Source organism: Lissotriton vulgaris, chromosome 10, assembly GCF_964263255.1.
Source record: "Lissotriton vulgaris chromosome 10, aLisVul1.2, whole genome shotgun sequence".
Taxonomy (NCBI): Eukaryota; Metazoa; Chordata; class Amphibia; order Caudata; family Salamandridae; genus Lissotriton; species Lissotriton vulgaris.
Window position 1 is genome coordinate 961,525,771 of NC_141698.1, and position 16,871 is coordinate 961,542,641.

Sequence of the window (16,871 nt, forward strand, 5' to 3'; positions counted from 1 at the left end):
GCCTCTAAAACGGGAGTACTGGGCCCAGCCATGCTGAGCAGATTGTGCCTCCTCCACACAGTGACAGTCATTAACTTTCACTATAAGGCTCTGTTCAGTTCAGGCTGTGCAGCAGCAGGATGTTTTTATGTAAAAAATGTTGCCCCAGCTAGCCTGCTTCCCCAGGAATTGCTGCTACTACAAGCAGAATTAATAATTAAAGTGCTTCCTTGGCCTCCTTGACAGGTGCTGACCTCCCCTGTTTGTGGGGGGTCGCCGGGGGCTGTGCCATTCAAGCTGAGAGTGGGGGCAAAGTGTCTAAAGGCACAGGGCACAGCTCTGAAGGCGTGTGCCACGCCATGCCTTCTCACCCGGACTTCCAACTACAGCAGCAGATGGGTCAGCTTCATCCCTGTCACTTTGCCTACCTGCCCTCTCTGGACCAGTAACTTACTCCTGTCTCCAGCATATCAAAACACTGTCAGAGCAGCTGTCTGCAGTGAGCGACTCCACAGACTGCAACTAAAGATACCAGCCCGAGGCAGTAGACAGTATTTACCTAGCTCTGTCAGTGACTTCTTCGGTAAATCAGAGATAAGGTGATGGTTAATGTTCCTAATGGAGAGAGATATAAGTTTTGTCGATTGCAAGTTTTGACTCACTAGCAGCACATAGTGTTAATTTGCCTGCAGTAAAGAACGTATATTCTGCATATCACAGATACTATTTCATGTGGATAGTTCACTGGGTAACTACTTTTGCCACAGAGATTTTTTTGTTACTTGCATTACAATACTAATCTTCACACTCTACTCAACTACTCAATGCAACATAAATATACCCCACATACCAATCAGTACCACATAATTACAAGCCTCTTAATTACACTCTACTCAATGCAACATAAACACACTTCACATAATTCCACTCAGTGCCACATAATTACATTCTACTCAATGCAACATAAAAACACTCCACATAATGCCACTCAGTACCACATAATTGTATATCACATAATTACACTCTATTCAATACAACATAAATACACTCCACCTAATACCACTGTGCCACATAATTACACGCCACAAAATTACATTCTACTCAATGCAACATAAATATACTCCACATAATACCACTCAGTGTCACATAATTACACGCCACATAATTACACTACTCGGTGCAACATAAATACACTCCATATAATATCACTCAGTGCCACATAATTACACGCCACATATTTACACTCTACTCAATGCAACATGAACACACTTAACATAATACCACTCAGTACCACGTAATTATGCGTCACACAATTCCACTTTGTTCAATGCAACATAAATACACTCCACATAATACCACTGTGTCACATATTTACACGCCACATAATTACACTCTACTCAATGCAACATAAATACACTCCACAAAATACCACTCAGTATGACATAGTTACACGCCACATAATTACTCTTCTCAATGCAACATAAATACACTCCACAAAATACCACTCAGTGTCACATAATTACACTCCACATAATTGCACTCGACTGGATGCAACATACACTCCACATAATACCACTCAGTACGACATATTTACACGTCACATAATTACACTCTGTTCAATGCAACATAAATACACTCCACATAATACCACTGTGCCACATATTTACACACAACATAATTACACTCTAGTCAATGCAACATAAATACACTCCACAAAACACCACTCAGTGCGGCATAGTTACACGCAACATAATTAATCTCTACTCAATGCAACATAAATACACTCCACATAATACCCCTCAGTGTCACATAATTAGACGCCACATAATTACACTACTCAATGCAACATAAATACACTGTACATAATACCACTAAGTGCCACATAATAACACACCACATATTTATACTCTACTCAATGCCACATAAATACACTCCACATAATACCACTGTTCCACATAATGACACGCCACATAATTACACTCTACTCAGTGCAACATAAATACACTCTATAAAATACCACTCAGTGCGACATAGTTACACGCCACATAATTACTTTACTCAATGCAACATATATAAACTCCACATACCACTCAGTGCCACATAATTACACGCCACATTCTTACACTATACTCAATGCAACATAAAGACACTCCACATAATACCACTCAGTGCCACATAATTATATGCTACACAATTACACTGCACTCAATGCAACATACACTCCACATAATACCATCAGTGCCACATAATTACACACCACATAATTGCACTCGACTGGATGCAACATTCAAGCCACATAATACCACTGAGTACCACATAATTACACGTCACACAATTACACTCTGTTCAATGCAACATAAATACACTCCACATAATACCACTGTGCCACATAATTACACCCCACATAATTACACTCTACTCAATGTAACATAAATACACTCCACAAAATACCACTCAGTGCGACATGGTAACACGCCACATAGTTACTCTACTCAATGCAACATAAATCAACTCCACATACCAGTCAGTGACACATATTTACAAGCCACATGATTACACTATACTCAATGCAACATAAATACACTCCACATAGTACCATTCATTGTCACATAATTACACGCCACATAATTACACTACTCGATGCAATATCAATACACTCTACATAATACCATTCAGTACCACATACTTACATGTCACAAAATAACACTCTGTTCAATGCAACATAAATACACTCCACATAATACCACTCATTGTGACATAGTTACACGCCACATAATTACACTTTACTCAATGCAACATAAATACACCCCACATACCACTCAGTGCCACATAATTACACACCACATAATTACACTCTATGCAATAGAACGTAAATGCACTCCCCATAATACCTCTCAGTTGCACATAATTACACATCACATAATTACACTCTACTCAATGCAACATAAATACACTCCACATAATACCACTCGTTGTGACATAGTTACATGCCACATAATTACACTTTACTCAATGCAACATAAATACACCCCACATACCACTCAGTACCACATAATTACACTCTACTCAATGCAACATAAATACACTCAACATAATACCACTCAATACCACGTAAAATGTCACATAATTACACTCTATTCAATGCAACATAAATACAGTCCAAATAATTCTACTCAGTGTGACATAGTTACACGCCACATAATTACACTCTACTCAATGCAACATAAATGCACCCCACATACCACTCAGTACCACATAATTATACTCTCCTCAATGCATCATGAATACACTCCATATCATACCACTCAGTGCCACATAATTTCATGCAACATTGTTACACTCTACTCAATGCAACATAAATACACTCAACATAATACCACTGTGCCACATAATTACATACCACATAATTGCTCTCTTCTCAATGCAACATAAATACACTGCACATAAATGCACTCTATGCCACATACCACCAATCAACATAAATGCACCACACCATGACACAATTTCACTAAGCATAATTTCACTCAACACCACAGTTTCAGGCCACACAATTCAACTCCACACATTTCCAATACACACCACATAATTACACACCAAACAACGTATTTCAACTCCAGAATCCTCAACGTAACTCCAATCCACACCATATAGTGGCACCACCTGAGCACCAAACATCACTCACCACCACCATTTTGCATCAGCGCACCACCTAAGCATCACCTAAGCATCACCTGAGATCACTCAGTCTGCCCTCGGAATCTAGCATCTGTTGATTCTCCCCTAGTGTCCGTCCGCTGCTTGTGTTCTAATTAAATTACTGTTTTCCAACCTCGACTCCCCCACTATTTATGTCCTGCTCCCCCATAACAAAAAAAATTCTAACAAACAAGCATGAGAACAGACAGGAAGAAGTTGCTAGCAGTGCAAGTACCAAAAAACCAGAAGACTTTTTTCATGTTAAAATCTTTTTTTAATGAGGTTGTTCAGTTGTACATAATGTTGTCTTGGTTTGTATAAAGGTAGCAAAAATACTTAACACTTTTTATTATAACTTGTCAACATGATGCACAGCAGCCACAATGCTCTACAACATAGGCAAACATTCTGGCTAAACACATAGGGTCCCAAGGGCGAGACCTATTGGCTATGCCAATGCTTGTTCCTAATACTTGTATGTTGGCGTTTTGTCGTTTTGGTCTTGTTAAATTTAGATAAAGATACTTTGTTTTTCTAAACTGGTCTGGTGTCCATTTGTGGTGTTAACACTGTATTACTGTGTGTTTTGAGTACAAATACTTTACACATTGCCAATGGGATAAGCCTGTCTGCTCATGCCAAGCTACCAAAGGGCTGAGCAGGGGTTATCTAGAGTATGTATCCCCCTTTCTCTGACTAGAAGAAAGGATCCGTATTTGAACAAAGGAATCTACCTCTCCCAAATAGAGACCCCTATTTCTAACAGTGTGCTTTGAAAATAAATGGAGAGCCAGAAAGACTGCCGATCATAGAACTCTCAAGTGCCATGCCTGAGTAGCACACCATTCTATGCATTCACTGGACTTGTAGTCCTGACTTTAGAATTGGATTAACATGACTAAAAGTACCAGATTGAAAAGAATAAAAACAGACTGGAATGTCTAGAACTGGGAAAATGCGATGGGTAAAATCAGCTTCACAAACAAGAATTTTTTACATCTTAGACATAGCTGTAATTGTTAGTGTGTCTGAAACTTCAGCACATACGTAAGTCATGATCTAGTGATGCTGATAGGATAAATGCTATCAAATTCATTGAAATGAGACAACAGAGGAGCAGGCCTAATTCCTTTAAAGCTGTATTTTTCATCATTACGGTAATGGTCAATCGATCTCCTGGAGGTGATGATTGATAGGTGATAATTTCTCACAGAATTTTCCTCCTGTGTACCCACTCACTGCTACTGTGTGTTGCATAAACGCAAGGCCTCAGCGGTTGCCTAACCACACACCTTAGAGGAAACACAAGGAGGGAAGCAATGGATGAACATGGGTGGTAACATGTAGGACCTGGGGGCATGAGATGACGTGGGAAGCAGCAAAAAGTGAAGAGAGAAGGAAAGCACATGCACCCCCACAGAGAGCAATAGGCAAAAAATAGCCCCTGCATGTGAGCAGTGAAGGATACGTGTCCGCCAATTACACAAATGACAAAGAAACTATGCTCCACGGAAGGGACAAGCTACGAAAGCCATCAAATAAGAAGCATACAATTAAGAGTGACAAGAAAGCCAATCAACAGTAAGAAAATGACTGCCTAAAGCAATTTCTAAATATTGATACTGTCCACAATATATCTTAGAGAGGAGACAGCTGAAAGATGTTTACAGGCAAGCCCTCAAATGAGTACGTCTGGTTTAGTGGAAGCAAATACTGGACTATATCACTTATTAGGATTTCCAGTCTGTTTATTATGGTACAGTGTTTATGGCATTTGAGGACAGTTTTGGATAGGCTGAGGGAACTGCCTTTCTGTGTTGTTGATAAATGCATGGTGGAGCATAATATGATATGAAGGCCTCTTTGTTTTTAGGTTCACAGCCAAAACTGGATCATATGGAAACTGGTAGGCAACTGAACTCGAGAAGCAGATATGTATAGGTCAGCTACAACAGGCAGACGTTTTTTTATCACTCAGTAGCCGGAGAAAATGCTGATGTCACATTAGGTGTAAAAGGTGTGCAACAATATAGTAACACATTAGTTAACAGCACATTGAAGAGCTAAATGAGCCTCATCGCAATATTATCAGGCGTGTGGGAAGGCACTTGTCAGATCAGATTTAATTTTAGCACAAATTTGATTTATAAGAAAAATCGCATTGAGAATCAAAATCGCCTTTAAGTGTCAGTTATGGTTAGCCGGGAAAAGGACGTGATGTTTTTGGCACCCAATATATTCAGACACAGCAGACATCAGAATATATTGGGTGTAGTTAATAACACCCAAGCATGATTATTGCTTGAAAAAATTGACATAATATTTTGGTTCTTACTGTACCAGCATCTGTATATCCTGTTTTTTTACTGTGCATTTGTCCCTGGTAAATATTGACAGGTTTGACATCCTGAGGTTTACCTTGGGAAGTTGCAGCATTGCAGTGCTTACTGCACAATGTATAATTGCGATTGGCGATTTTCCGGGGATTACTACACGGTTACGGGGATTACTACACTTATCGGAATTCATCAGACCAACCAAAATACTAGCTTAATTGGACAATAACTGCAACAAAAAATGCATATGAAAACAATTTTAGGATCAAAAATCATTTTAAGTTGCAAAACTACATTTAGGTGCAAAATTGTCGTTGGCGCATAAACATGATTGTGGTGACTTTTAGGTGCCCAAATTATTTAAGGATCAAAATCACTTTTAAGTGGGTAGACACAGTTAAGCGTAGAATCACCCTTGGTGCAAAGTGATGAGTGCGTTGTCAAATTTAGGAGTATATCCCATTTAATTACAAAATCTCATTAAAGTTCAAAATCCCCCTTAGTACAAACTCAGTAAAAGCGGGAAACCGTTTTACAGTCACAATCACATTTAGAAGCTGTTGGTCTTGGCCCTTCTGGCAGGTTCACCCCTAATCTTTTTGCTTTTAATATGTGATCTGTGTTAGTGATTTTTGGTCTCTGCGCACTTTTTCCCTGTCTCCCAGATTAAAGTGCGTGCGTGTAGTGAGGCTGGCCTGCCCTCCCATAGGAATGCATGGGGAATGAGTTTGTCCATGTTAATTCCTGATGTGTGGGGAGTGCAGGCTCGAGTTTGGTATGTGCGAACTCGTGAGATTGAATGTTGCGCAATGATGTATGCGGCGTGTATGTGTCTAATGTGGAAGTGCCACTTCTAGACATTGGTGTGTGTGTGCAGTAAGGGTGCTGGCGTGTGATTGGCTGGAGCTGGCTGGAGAGCCTGGCTCCAGGAGTCTGGATGGGTCTGCCCCGTGGTGAGTGTAGAGATTAGCATGCTGATAGCTGGGGAGGAGTGCACCTGGGCCTGAATAGGGCTGGGCTTTCTACACACAATGCTGGCTCCACCCCCTGTGGTGCGTCTAATGACCCTAGCCTGCCTGGTGAATGAAAAGGGTGGTTGAGCACATCAAGGGTGCTCCAAAACCATCTGCGACTGGTTTCTCCCCCACTATGCACCCTGAGGCAAAGGATTTTACAGTATAAGAAGGGGCTGTGTCCCCTTACAAGTTGTTCTGTTCCAGGATCCTGTCTGAGGGGGCTGTTGCTGTTGGGCGCCAGGAGGACCGCCACTTGGATTGCCTCCCTGCCTGGAGGCCCAGTGAGCTGGCTCTGGGCCCAGCCTTGCCCCCACTGCCTGCCTCCAGAACCTTGCAGGAGCTTTGTTTACTTATAGCGCTTGGGAGCGCTGTGATCCTGTCCTCTAGCGCTGGGAGCGCTTTATTCTACCCCTAGCGCCTGGGAGCGCTTTATTTTACTTACTGTGCTCAAGAGCGCTGTGGTTGCCAAGCCGGTGCCCACCCGGCATTTGCCGAATTTGCTGTGCCCAAGAGCAGGTGCCCACCCTGTTTTATTTAATTATTTAGCGGCTGCTTACTTCTAATTGCTATTTCACGGGAGCCCACCCCGTGTAAAACCACCACACCGCCATTCTCCAGCGCGTCCTGGAGTCAAGGGGTCTGTCCCCAGGGCCGTGCTGCCATTGACTGCCTGAGGAAGAATTGCCGCCCTGTGATTGGTCCCCGGCCTCAGGGACTCCCGTTGCATCATCCCGGGGCCGCGCAGGGATTGGCCAAGCCTGGAGGGCTTCCCCACATGCACCCAGGAAACAGCCAACCACCAGAGAGGGAGAGAGAGAGGAAGCACCCTTGCTCCTCTGCGAGGCTCTCCTGATGAAGAGAGCCCCGCCCGCCGCCTGGTGAACCTCCCGGCCCAGGAGCAGCGCCGGAACCGAGAAAAGTTCCCAGCGGAGAAGCCGGTGAGTGTGGGCTTCCCGAGGGGGGTGCTGCCTGGCTGTCGAGCGGCCCCGCCTGATCAGAGGGCGGCTCCAACATTGTTCTGGGGCAGTCTGAGTTCGAGTCCCCCGAGCGGGACTCCGTCGTTGCCGCCCCTTCTTTCAGAGCACAAGAGGGCTCTGGGGGCCATTTGTAGTTAGAGGGGGCGTCGGGGCACATTGCCGGTGCCCGCCCCCTCCTGCCTGTGATAACTTGGTCCTAGGGCCCCAAGGCTCCACCAAGGGTGTCAGTTGTTATGAGCCTAGAGAGGCTCACAGCCCCCATTGTTGATTAAGAGTCCAGCGAAGCTCTTGAGGGTCACATTCAATTCTGCGAGCCCTGAGAGGCTCTTGAGTGCCATTCTGTTGTTTAGAGCCCAACGAGGATCCAACCCCACGAGGCTCCAAAGTTGGCCCCATCATTGCTTTACAGCTGCCCAGCACTTAGTGGGCAGTTGCCACGTTTAGGTTTGTGCTCTTGGCTGCCAGCGCAGCCTGCCCTGACAATTTTGGACGAAGGGCATTTCAGCCCTTGCGAGGCCAGTTGGCCTGAGGGACAGTTATGGTTTTGTGCCATGTGCACCATGCGCAATTTATGATTTACTTGCCATTGTGATTCCTGCGCAATTGTACTTGTTACACCTCTGAATGTGTTTATGCATCATGTGTTTTGCTTCTTTCCCTTTGCTATGTGTTTGATGCTTAGGTGATTGTTTTCCCTCTATAGGTCCTGCTAACAACGTCCTAGTGCCCTGCGTGATTTTCCTAAGGTGGTTAGGGTTGCGTAGGAGGTATTTACCTTTACCAGTAATTACTGGTTGTGTGCTACATGCACTATTTTGATGCTACAGTTATTATAGGTTCTATGTGCTAAGTGTTATACCTACAAGTATTATTATTCCTACAAAGTGCTAATTACAACAAGTGCTAATTCTAAAAAGTGCATATCCCTGACAGTGGTCCTGTGGCCCTGTCCTGTAAATAAGCCCCTGTAAATTCTGCCCGTGTCTGTTGGCACATTGTAAAGTGAGGGTTTTTATCTAATGTGTTTTGCTATAATACAAAGGCTATTTTTTATATAACCTTGTGTGGAGTTTCCTTTGTGGTGGGACTTGGGTGTTGTTGCTGGGTGCGCGCGCAAACGCTTTACACATCTTTATTGAGCTCAAATCAAATGCACAGCAAAAAACATGTACTTGAAAATGAGCCTTTATTTCACCTCAAGGAGAGCAAGCATTACATACAGATGTTAAAACAAATTTAAGAGTGAAATCACAGTTACGTGCAAAATCAACCTAGGTGCAATGCCTGCAGGAGTGTGGAGACATCTTTAGATGCTCTTAGGTTCGTAAAACCACTCTATCATTCAAGAGTTGTCACCATTGCTGTTTGCCCTCTGTGTTGTTAGTGGTGTTGTTACTCAATTGTTGAAAGCACACATTAGATTCCAAGAATACAATTGCCAGATATATAATAACATCTCTTTATTCAAACTTTACTTTTAATACCTGTCTTCTATTTCTTGTATTTGGACAAAATATTGATTTAGAAATAGGGAGTAAGTGAAATATGGGAAAAATAATATCGTGATAGATAACTAGCATAATGCAGTTATATTGTTGTCCAGAATATACATTTTGTAGGTCAGTAATATCATTTTCATTAACATTGTTCTTGTTAATATTGTTTTCAATAATATAGTCAAAATAAATCACGTTTTTTAATTTTATTTATGTGTTTTTAGTTGATATATTAGGTTTACGTGTTATTGTTTGTATTGTTGCTAATATTCTTAAATATAGCTTGCAATTATAAGTGATTTATCATTTTTTATTTAATTGATAATAGTAATTCATAGTGTCATAGTGGGTTGCTAGGTTTATAGGGGTAAAGAGTGGCAAGTAAATTAAGTATTCTTAATTAAAAATTAACTCCCAATTTGTTATTGATTGTTTAACTGATTATTGAGTATGTAAATTGTGTTATATTTAGATTTGTTTGGTGTGGTTGCTGGGTTTGTTGGGTTATAGAGTGGGAAGTTAAGTAATAATTAACAGTTAATGTTTAATATATTATAGCCTTAGAGCCCGACATAGCGGGCTATTCCAGCCATTAAAAGCCTGCTCCATCATTAACAAGGGAGCGGGACTTTAATGGCCCCTAGATCCCGCTACGAGGGCTCTATCGCTATCAGAACATTCTGCCCCTAGAGGACAGAATATTCTAATCTGTAGAAACAAAGGCCTCTCGGAGCCCGAGAGGGTTTAAATCCACACCAATTTAGAAAATATACCAATCTTTATTTGAATAAACCAAGTCCAAAATGACAAAAATCCAACATATACAAGTAAAGATATGAATTTTTCAAGAATAAACCAAAAATACAGTTCCTTGAAGTCCATAGTGCCAACCGGGGATATCACGGCGTCGTGAACAACGCAAATCCAACAGTTCAGTGGTGCAGCATTGGGAACACCCTCAAAACAGTACCTTTGGAAATGTAGAGGCCTCGGGGACCATGCAATGAAATATGAAGATGAGGCATCACCAGCATCAGCAGGTGTTGGTTCCAGAAGGCAGTGCAGAAGTCACTGACACCTTGAAGTCACACTCATTGCAGATCGATATCTGTGATATCAGTGTCAGGAGTGCTGTGATGCTTGCGCTGTTGATGAGTTGTGCTCCTCACAAGCATTGACAGCGGCTTCGGTGGTGGAACCATCATGCTGTTGATGCAGAAGAGCTGTTGTCGGTAGACCCTGGGCTGCGGTGTGAGATGGTGCGATGTGCTGTGCTCTTCATGAGCAGTGTCCTCAGTCATGGGGCAGGCAGAGACATTGTTGGACAAAATTGAAGTCTCTGGTTAAGTGATAATAATGGCCACTCTTCAGCACAATATGGATTCAGGAAGGACCTTGGAACTAAAGAGCAGTGTTTCTATTCAGTTAGCATTCATAGACATAGTGAGTGCCCTCAATTGTGTTATTATATTTAAATTATGGGACATTCTAGTCTCTTTGGGCCTCAAGATGAATTTGTTTTCTCTTTTATGTACTCTTCATTGGGATCACTTGGTTTCAGCCAGATTTTGGGATTAAGGTGAGTACATTCCGTGATTCAAAGTTAATCATAGAGTACTCCAAGGTTGCATCCTCGCTCCTATAATTTTTCTCCTGTATATCAATGATCTCAAAAGGACTCTGGTGACAGCTGGAGCAGATGTGCTGCAGATTGATAGTAAAGTTGTGCCTGTATTACTTTATGCAGAGAACGTTGTGATTTTGTCCAGGATGGCAAACGGTCTGACAAAGGTGATCTCTAGTTTTGTGGTGTTCATGAATGGCTTTGATTTGGAAGCACATTTTTCAAAAACGTTCAGTATGATCGGTGGCCCAAAAAACACCAAACCCGTACCTTTAATATAGAAGGAAGAATAATAGAAAGGGTGAGATCTTTCCTGTATCTCAGGCTGGTGTTTGACAATGTCTGTTCCTGAACCCCCCCCCCCCCCTCCGCATCAGAAATAGGCTGCAACGCTTCCAGCATATAGTTGGGGGCACTTTTTCACTTTCTGCATTTATAGGGAAAAACCTGTTGCACCCATTACAGAAATATACAATAGAAACTGCCTCCTTACTCATACTTATGGCATGGGGCATGGGGCTGCAGAAATGTAAGTGTCATTCAAGCTGTGGGGGTCCCTCCCATAGACCCTGCACTTTTCCTCGCACCTTGAAATAGGTTTAGATTATGTACTGGATCTCACTATTCTAACTCCGTTGTACCTTGGTGCTTGATATGGTTGAACAATGAGGCTGAACTGAATCAGGCAATTATTTGTGGCTCCCTCTCTTGTAATCTTGGGTAGAAATGTCCTTGGCTAACAAATATAGGCGAAACAACCCCTGTCTTGGGTTGTCCATATATATTTGAAAAACCAGAGACCATCATTAACAAGCAATGGCAATGCCAATAGGTCTCGCATTAGGATATGTTTGAGCTATTAGTGGTGTAACGTAAATTATTTTCTACTTACGTTTTTCTGTGCGTAATGATGAGTTTGTATTTGTGTTGTTAGTTTATTTATAGTGTTTTTTTGTATTTTTTAGTTGTACCTCTATATGCTAGACTTGTTACTAGTGTATGTAAGAGTGATAGAAAGGGGTTGGTGATAGAAAGAGTGATACAAAGGCAATCCTTGTGCATGGCTGTCAGGTTGGCAGATTACTTATTTGCTATATTTACAGCATTTCAGTTCACTTATGAGTAACAGTCATCATCAAGAATCAAGAATAACTTTATTCGGTTAAAGGTAACCATAAAAGTATAACATACATGAATCACACATGGAAAGTTTATATACATTAAAGTCCAATAAAACCTTATAACTCACATAATAACTCACATATATTAAAAATTCCAGACAGGTTTAAAAAACAATTCCTAAAAGGAGATGCCAGAATTTGATTACATTTTGTATTGTTTCCTTATTGATAGTGCCATCCTGATAAAATTTAAAACAGCCATACAGGTAACTTCAGTAGACAAAGATAACAAAAAGTTAAAACCCTCCTGAAAATTATATGGTCTGATGTCTTTTAAGAGTGGTATAAGAAACCAAACTCTTTGGACCTTGTAAAGTGCGCAAAAAGGGTGAAAGTGCAGGGTGCTTTGTTGGGACAGGTTTTCACAGGGGCAGAATGGAAGGTTATTGCACCATCCTGCCTGTTTAGGAAAGGCCCCTAAAAAGTGCAATGTGCAAAGCCTAAATCTGGTCAACAGAAATCTAAATTGTACGTTCCTGGTAAAAGACAAGTAAAATTGCTGATATAAAAAAGTCTGATCGGTGTGAGATAATCGCCCTGCTGGCCAGTGGCGATTATCACGCTTGGCGCAATATGCATTTTTTATAATCAATGTTATGCTTATATCTATACTGTTAAGGTTGTCAAAAAAATTCCCTAAGCCAATTTCATAAAATGTTCTTTTCACAAAATGAAGCCATGGAATAGCCTCAATCAAGTAACAAGTGTGTGACACTTAGAGTGACATACTTTCACTAGAGATCGGAAATCACACTCTTTTGAGCAATGAAAATCTCAAATCGCCATGAAACTACTGCAAAACCCCTGGATTTGAATGTTGACCACTGCTTTATAATGAACATAAACTAGCCGCACATATTTCCGCCAACCTAGCTTACACTGTATGTAATACCATTTTCAATTATTATGCATACTGACAGTACTCACAGTCACAGGCTGTGAACTCGGATCGTTATTAAACCACAGTCACTATTTTCCACTGCACCAACCAGAAGTTAACTGTGTTTCGGTCTGCTTACACACACAACATCTGCAACACCTGCATTAAAAAATCGCACCACCATCTCATATTTCATGGAAGTTGACAGCTTGGCTTTTGGTTATGGAGAAGCTCGAAAACATCACAGTGCCACAGATCATACAGATCAGGCGAGTGAGCTGTGCAGTCTAAGAAACGTAGATTATGAGTCACCTAGGATGAATGACAGTGAGTGGCGCCTGGTGTGGGTGCAACTGCCAGCTTCTAGCTTCTACTTGGGAATGTGGCATGCTCCCTTGAGCATCTCCTTCAAATCTCTGTTTCCTGACAGCTTGGCAATAGGGCCTTAGGCTGCTGCAATATGGGGCGGTTTTGGACACACTCTGAGTTCAACCTTTCTCCTTTCAATCCTCTGTGTTCGCGCAATAAACAGACCACGCAGTGTCAGCGTAAAAGGCCATTTTATTAGACCAGAACTGCAAATCTGTACATAACAATAAATCAACAATAACAGCAACAGCAAACCCCCACTCACACTCCCCCCCCCCATTCGTTTCATTCACCCACGTCATCACTAAGCCCTAGCGGCTCCAAACACCCTTCTCTTGGCCGTCAATCACCGTCTTCCAGCCCCCAGTCATTGCAAACTTCCAATCAAACTTCGGTCCGTCCTGTGCCAACTCCCCCCCAAGGGATGGGTATGCCCGCTCTTGACCCCCTGTCCCTTCGAATCCCTGCCTACAGCAGCTCTGGCCTAAACTGGCAACGCTATCGACCAACCCAGAAACCACCTCCAACTGCCGGGTGGGTGGGTGGCCTTTCGAGCTCCCTCCCGATGGTGCCAGGCGCAGAAAAGAGGAAGATCCCTTCCTCCCCCGCGCTTAAGTACCCACCCCCTAACTCCTCCCCTTCCCCTACCTGGCCTATCCCCTGCGCGAAAGACCCCGGGGAAAGACTAGTCTGCGACTCTGCTTTCCCCGGGGCCCGGCATTGGCTGATTGCACTTGTAGCGCTTATATAATGCTGTAGTGCACTTGTCCTCTCCATCCTGCCACACCAATGGTAGACATCGCATGGCAGTCCCAGCCCCCATGGCTGCACACGTGTGACCAAGACAACGACAAGCAAGCCATGCCATAAAATAAACAAGCAAGGTGCACCCATCAAATCTACTTGGCCAAACGAAAAGAAAGCATGAAGGAACGGCAGTCAGACCAATTAAAAAAGTGGGTGTAATGACCCAAACTCCCCTAAATTAATGCTATATTTTACAGCCACCCATTCCCTCTGGTGGACTTGGAGCCACGGTCACACAATTTTTTTTAAATTATTTTGCAAAATAACAAGCGCGCTCCTCAATGGAGTTGTCTGAAGTGAGCGCTGTGTATATGTTGCCTGAAATAACAAGCCCACACCTCGCGCTGAAGGTTTAAAAAAACAAAAAAGGAATGCAGGCTATAGCGGGAGAGAGAGGCGGAGGGGTGTACCCGCGAGTGGTGTGTGCGCACTGGGGAGAGCAGTCTGCTCTTTTTCAAAGCACATACTCGTGTTTGTAGCAGCCCCTGCGCACTCCAGCAAGGTGTATGCCGCCACAAGCACGAGTATGTGGTTTGAAAAAGAGCTGCAGAACGGCTAAATGTCTCCTATGCATCGCATGAGCGCTGCGTAGGCAAGACCTAAAATGGGTGAAGATTGGATCAAGTATTGTTTCTTAAAAAAATAGAAGGGCCAAAGGGAGGGTGCTGATGTAATGAAACCACCTGCCAGAGAATACTGTTTGATTCAGTCATCTGTAGGGGTTGCTCCTTATTTGATTTTCATTCAGACTGCATGTGAACGAATGCTATCGAGCCGGTTCAGATTAGATATATTAGGTGGTTGTTATGTTTTCTGCAAGGGCACTTTGCTCCCGCTGACATCCTTATTTGCCCATATGATGAGTAGTCCTCTCAGACTCTTTTACACTCTTTATTCTTCTGTGAGTTCTATCTTCCCTTTACCAGGAGATAATAATGGCCCGTTCTATGGAGATACAAGTTCAGCAAATGTAAAGGGGGCCTAGTTTTCCTACAGTAGCTAGAAAATCATGATACATGTTACACAGTTGGCTGCTTCTTAAACAGCATACTACACTTGAGAAAATCGATGATATTTTAGGGAGGACACATGTAAAAGAGGTTGTATCTAATATATGGCTCCATTAGATGAGTTCTTCGTTTTTATCGCTTTATGTATTTTATCATACCTAATGTTTGAAACTATTTCTTTTCATATCAATCATATTTTACCTGAGAAAATTGTTTTTATTGAGTTTGAGTCCTGTTTAGGTCCCGCCTATGCAGGGCACATGCGCTGCACAGGCAAAAAGTCCTTTAGCAATGACGTTGGCTTTTCAGCCAAAAATGTGCACGCGTTCCATTGCATTCAATGGCAACGTGTGCACGTGTGGCGATTCACTTGTGGGAGCGCGCAGCGCCATATGGTAGCAATTATTGCTCCTGGCGCTGCTCGCTCTCGCAAGTGATACACTTTCACTTTTGCCGACAATGCTGTGTTCCGCCTTACGCTGATCACTAAAACGGATTTGTGTTGCTTGTTTCTTTGTTCAACCACGGATTTAAAGGCATCTTTGTCTCCTATTGGGGTAGACTTTAGGACAAATTGGAACACAAGATCAGTGAAAGCTGAAATGTAGGTAATTCCTAGCTTTTTATTGTGGAGGTGTGAGGATTGCCTGCCCTAACGCAAAACGTGTCCACCAATGCCAAAACATGGCCTGCGACCTGAAGCAGGGAAGGATGGTACAACGCGTGTGGAAGCTGGGCAAAGTGAAATGATGGCTTAAACATTTTTCAGGACAAACAACCAAATGGTGATAAAACGTAACGCTGATCACTTTGCGCTCCCCCGGATCCAGGTAGGCCATCATACTGTGCAAGTCATAATTCTGAGTGGTGGTGAAGTAGGTATTTTGAGGGCATTTCACGTGAACAATGCATACTGAGTATATTTTAGTGTGATCTGCAGTGGCTTTCCTATTTTGTATTTTCTGAGCCCACGGTCAGTGTGCACAATGAATACCTCAGTGAAGAAATTAGCTGTGCTCTGTTGTAAGTTTCCCCTGAAACGGGATGGGGGGGCAAACGGGGATTACTGAAGATGACCATGGAAGACTTCTCAGGTGCCTGCCTCAGTGTTTCCTACATTTGGTGCTGTCGGCATGCCATACTTATGGTGAGTTTAGTCTTCAATGGCTACAACAGTTACTGTGCCCTGTCTTGACCTAAACATGGATAGCAATGGCCTGTGGCTGTATTGGCAAGCCTCTAAAATTAATAATTCATAGAAAAGTGTGACATTTATCTGCATTACATTATGGGGTGTTGTAGGTTTCCGGTGAAGGTGAACTGCTCCTAATGTGAAGTAGTTGCTTAATGGTGCCAGTGCAGATAAACTGATCATCCTGGATCTGCAGCAGCATACAAGCTTGATTTATTACATTGAATCCCATCCGAAGAGGTTTTACACCTAAATTAAATAAACAGAGTGTTTAGTGCTTCACTCTTGCTAGGTAGCTCCTTCACCTA

General features: G+C 42.6%; 1 non-coding gene across 1 annotated transcript; it reads left to right on the forward strand.

Moving 5' to 3' along the window:
* The first annotated feature begins 16,110 nt into the window (after positions 1-16,110).
* LOC147689066 (small nucleolar RNA SNORD2) lies at positions 16,111-16,182 on the forward strand. The gene has a single exon (XR_015300829.1). It is a non-coding gene; the product is annotated as a small nucleolar RNA SNORD2 (small nucleolar RNA).
* The last annotated feature ends 689 nt before the right edge of the window (positions 16,183-16,871 follow it).